Raw genomic sequence first — 5,788 nt, 5'->3', positions numbered from 1 at the left:
GCAACCCTCCAGATCCTGCGACACCGGCGGAGATGGGCTCTGGTGGACAGAACTGCCACCTCAGCCTCCTGCTGAGGGAACATAGAAGGTTGGTAGCCTAGTGAGCATTCAAAAGGGGACATACCCGAGGCTGAGCTGGTCATTGAGTTGTGGGCGTACTCCACCCAGGACAGGTACTTGCTCCAGGAGGCAGGGCAGTGGTGGGAGGCACAGCGCAGCATAGCCTCCAGGCACTGGTTCGCCCGCTCAGCTTGCCCATTGGTCTGGGGATGGTATCCAGAGGAGAGGCTGACCGTGGCCCCAATCCCCCTGCAGAAAGCCTGCCACACCCGGGAGGTGAACTGGGGACCACGGTCGGAGACGATGTCCTGAGGGATGCCATGGAGCCGGACTTCATGGTGTACAAGGAGGTCAGCGGTCTCTGCAGAGGACGGGAGCTTGGGGAGAGCCACGAAGTGTGCCTGCTTGGAGAAACGGTCGACAATGGTTAGGATGACAGAGTTACCCCGAGACACCGGGAGACCAGTCACAAAATCCAGGGCTACATGGGACCAGGGCCGGCTGGGGACAGGGAGAGGTCGCAGGAGGCCCGCTGGGGGTCGATGAGACGCCTTGTGTCAGCCTCGTGTCAGCCTCCATGGAGGGCCACCAAAACCGCCGCCGTATGAAAGACAGTGTACGGTGGGTGCCGGGGTGGCAGGCGAAACGGCTCGAATGGCCCCACCCAAGGAACCGGGCGCGCACAGAGGTCGGGACGAAAAGGCGGTTACGGGGTCCATTGCCGGGGCCTGGCTGGACGCGTTAGGCCGCCCTGACCACTGAGGCGATGGCCCAGGTGACGACACCCACCACTCTGGCTGGGGGTAGAACGGAGCCAGGGGTGTCAGGGTCGGACGCACCCTCAGAGAACAGCCGGGAGAGGGCGTCCGCCTTGGTGTTCCGAGAGCCCGGGCAGTAGGAGAGGGTGAAGTCGAAGCGACTAAAAAATTGAGCCCAGTGCGCCTGCCGGTCGTTCAGCCTCTTGGCGGTTCGGATGTAGGCGAGGTTGCGGTGGTCGGTCCACACCAAGTAGGGCTGCTCGGCACCCTCGAGCCAGTGCCTCCACACAACGAGGGCCTCATGGACCGCCAACAGCTTCCTGTTCCCCACGTCATACAGTAGTTGCGCTCCGCGGGGGTGAGACGCCTGGAGTGGAAAGCGCAGGGGTGGAGAAGGCCGTCCCTCTCCGACCGCTGGGAGAGGACAGCTCCGATGCCCGTATCTGACGCGTCCACCTCAAGGATGAACGGCCGGGATGGGTCTGGATGTGCGAGCACCGGAGCCTCAGTGAAGAGCCTCTTCAGGGTCCGGAAGGCAGTCTCCGCCTCGGGGGTCCAGGCGTAACGGTGGAGGGTGGAGGTGAGAGCATGCAGCGGGGCTGCCACCTTGCTGAAGCCGCGGATGAACCTCCGGTAGAACCCCGCGAACCCCAGGAACCGTCTCAGCTCCGTCCGGGTGGTGGGCTGGGCCCTCTCCACCACCGCCTTCACCTTCCTGGGGTCGGTGCGGACGTGCCCTCCCTCCACAATGTGCCCCAGGAACTCCACTGAGGACGCGTGGAACTGGCACTTCTCTGCCTTCACATACAGGCGGTTCTCCATGAGCCGCTGAAGGACCATGCGGACTTGTTGCTCGTGTTCGCGTAGAGACCAGGAAAAGATAAGGATGTCGTCTAAATAAACTACAACAAAAACATTTAGCATGTCCCGTAATACATCGTTCACGAGGGCTTGGAAAGATGTGTGGGGCCATAGGGGCATTCAAGGAAATATAGAAATGTGTGGGTCTTTTAAATTGTCATTCCACTGCAAAAACATTTTTACCTTTTAACAACAGTGGGGACAACATGACATGTGGAGATGGGCCCCTGCCGGCCACGAGGGCCCGTGTGCAGTGCTTGGTCTACTCACAGTAAGATGTATGTCAGTCAACCTCTTGCCCATAGACTAGGAGCCAATCTGCTGTTTCTGTAGCAGCTTAAACCCCCTGTACTGGGCTGGACACACAGGTATGATTATACTGACAGATTTTTATATATGAATTTTATAAGTAGCTAATCGGTTACCAGTGCTACAGCTCTGGGTACCAGACATATTCCCAGTCTCCAATATAGGCTCTAAGACCTCCCATCATGGCTGGTCATATGATGCTGTGTTGCTGTAGAGCGTTCTAGAACAAACTTATCTCATCTCATGATGTGACACATGTAGAGGTTGTGAGAGTTCATAGGGGGAAAACCGTCAACATTTTAGGGGAAAACACATTATTAGGTGCTTACTAACGGTAAACAGCGTGTAGGCGGTTGGCGTAGAGCTTGACGTCAGTGTGGTGTGACGAGACACTCACCTACTAGAGATGGGGATATGTTTGGAACAGCACTTCCTGTTTACCTTTGCCAAATATGGTGGCGCTCCCTGGTCTCGCTGGACTAAATACGCTGTATGGTAAATCCAACTCACAGTGAAATACAGCTAGTACATACGACTGCTGAGTGCAACACAGTCAAAACTTAAGAGAGTTCCATTCATTTATTGAGGCCTCCTCCTCCACCTGGTCTCACATACTGTAGTCCCAGGGTCAATCACACATATGGTCTTAAGGAGAAAGCCTCCACCAACAGACTTCAAGGTATCAGGACAGCATTGGTTCCCTTGAAAGACTGTTTCTTTATCCTGTCTGTCTGTCTGTCTGTCTGTCTATCTGTCTGTCAGTCCGTCTCTCTCTTTTTCTCTCATCTCCCTCTCTCTCCCTCTCTCTCTCTCTCCCTCTCTCTGTTTGCCTGGCGTCTTGCTTTAATTAGTGATAATTGGTCTTCATGTTGGAGTCATCTTCAGTTAACGACTGGAATATGTTCAATATGTCCCTGTGTGCTGTCACAGCAAGCAAGACAAACCATTCAAAACTGTGTGTGTGTGTGTGTGCGTGTGTGTGTGTGCGTGTGTGTGTGTGTGTGTGTGTATGTTATGTTAGAGTGAGAAAGAAGTATAAATGTTTGGAAAAATGTGTGACTAAACAGTGACTACACACTAACTCAACACTAACTCAACACAGACGCCGTCGACAAACGGCCAAGACATAAAACCATGAACCCCGCCCTCCAAAGCCCCCAACAGGCCTCAGATGTGGGGTCGTCGCGGGCAACCATAGAATCAGAATCAGCCAGTGGAATTAGAATGCCTGCCCGGGCGTTCTAATGACCCCAGGGTCGCAGCGGCAGACTTCCTGTGGAAGGGAAGGGTTCGGTCCGGGGGGATTGTGGGATTGTAGGCGCTCTGGAACACCCCTGGAGCCAACCGGTTTACCACACAGACCCCCCCCCCCCCCCCCCTTCTCTCTCTCTCTCTCTCTCCTGCCCACAACCTCCCTGCTGGAGCCAAAGGAGTGGTCCTGTTGTCCTGTACTGTGATATATATAGCTTTTTATTGTGCGGCAGAAAGACAGTTTGCGGTTTGAGTGTTCATGAGTTGGTCTGCTTAGTTCTGGATAACAGAGCCTGTTCATGAATTGGTCTGCTTAGTTCTGGATAACAGAGCCTGTTCATGAGTTGGTCTGCTTAGTTCTGGATAACAGAGTCTGGCCCGTCTACTGGCCAGCGGTCATGTGACCGTTCTAATGCGGTACTGTAGGCGCAGCACCAAACGCACTGACTGCAGTAAGGTGTGCTGTCGGTGAATGGCCACCTCAAATAGACTAAATATATCGGTCTGTTCTCAACAGGCTCAACAGGCTTTCAACTTGAGTGATTCAACTCCTCAAAGTTCTAAAATTACATTTTAGTTATTGATTACCTCATTGACGGTGACGTAGCCTACTGCTCTGACGACTTTCTCTCAGAGTCAGAGTGAAACCGGCGCTGAGTACCGGCAGCGGATTTGGGAGAAGTCCCGATCCAGCGAACAGCCAACCCGCCCAGACCGCATCATCATCCGGCCACCCGGGACACATACCCCCACCCCCTTTTCGGATTGCTCATTACCGGAGCACCTCCTCTTTCCCGGGAAAGCGCACAGCTCGTTATAAAAACCCGGGAGAACAGAGACGGGACCAATACACAACCATCACCGGATCCCGAGGACACTTCGCAACGTGAGGAATATTGAGAGGTAACAAGGCGAACGCAGTATTAGGTGAGTTAAGATACACATTGTTTTGTGTTAAACGACGCGTATGCTAATACGTTTCTTTCATTTGATTGTATTTAATACAATACTTGCATGCTTATCCATCCTTCAATATGAAGTCATTAGCCTATAGCCTACCAAAGATAGGGATTGAGAAGAACATGCAAGAATGTTTCTGTAGTTGTTTTGTTTTTAGGCTGCATTAATGCATGCTTTGTATGCTTTGTTTATTTGTTTGTTTGTTTGTTAGATGTGAACCCAAATATGAGGTTTAGTGGTATGTCTTGGGCTATATATATATAGGGTTTAAGAGTTTCAGATGTTCTGTGTACCGGTGTCCAGTGGGTTATTGGACTGTAGCCTAATCTCAGAATCACAATCAGAATCTGTTTATTGCCAGATAGTTTACACCCTTCTAGGAATTTGCTTCGGTTCATCGCGCACAACACTGATGAAGACAACATTGGACAGGGTGCACGGACAGGGCGGGCATGCCTGGTCAGCTCTGATGGTCGGCTATGTGTAGCGCAGTGTAGGCTACCCCAGAGCAGCCTATAAATGAGAGGTTATACGATGAGTGAGCGAGGAGGAATTTAAGTATTACTTACTCACCCCTTCAATCATTTACTTATCCTCCCCTCCCCCCCTCTCCATCACCGAGCTGGCTAGGACACCTGACGCTCCTCTAACCTTCCCCGCGTGTTAATCACTGCTTAGAATAACGTCATATTCTAGAGTTTTTGCAACAGTCCAGAACTCCCAAACATTCTAGAGCAGCTGTCATGTTCTTTTAGATAACAGGGTGGAGATATTGTAGCTGTTCTTCCCAAGGGATAAGTGTCTGTGTGTGTGTGTGTGTGTGTGTGTGTGTGTGTGTGTGTGTGTGTGTGTGTGAGTGTGTGTGTGTGTGTGTGTGTGGTTCAGTTCTTATCAGGGGGTTAGAGTCATGCCAGATCCATGATGAACATGAGCACCCTGGGAATCACACACGCATGCATGCGCGCACACACACACACACACACACACACACACACACACACACACACACACACACACACACACACACACACACACACACACACATACAGACGCACCACTCCTTTCTCTACAGAACATTACGTTATCATGCACTGTAGCGCCTGGATTGTTGAGCGCATTATTCATGGTGTGCATGTGTGTATGTGTGTTTACTGCCGTGTGGCCAGTCAGCGTCAGTCATCAGGTGGAAGGCTTTATGTGTGTGTGTGTGTGTGTGTGTGTGTGTGTGTGTGTGTGTGTGTGTGGCAGGCTTTGTGTGTGGCCCAGGGGCCCCTGCATGTTCTCTGGCTCAGCAGTCTGACTCCCAGGGGCTGGTATGGTCAGGGTCAGGGTCCTGGTCTCTGATTCTCTCTCTCCCTCTCTCTCTCTCTCTCTCTCTCTCTCTCTCTCTATCCCTCTCTCTCCCTCTCTCTCTCTCTCTCTCTCCCCCCTCTCTCTCCCTCTCTCTCTCTCCCTCTCTCTCTCCCTCTCTCTCTCCCCCTCTCTCTATCCCTCTCTCCCTCTCTCTCTCCCCCCTCTCTCTATCCCTCTCTCTTCCTCTCCCTCTCTCTATCCCCTTCTCTCCTTCTCTCTCTCCCCCTTTATCTATC

This window comes from Borostomias antarcticus (genome assembly GCF_949987555.1).
Source record: "Borostomias antarcticus genome assembly, chromosome: 6".
Taxonomy (NCBI): Eukaryota; Metazoa; Chordata; class Actinopteri; order Stomiiformes; family Stomiidae; genus Borostomias; species Borostomias antarcticus.
The sequence above is the reverse complement of the archived record's forward strand: the minus strand, read 5'-3'. Positions refer to the sequence as shown.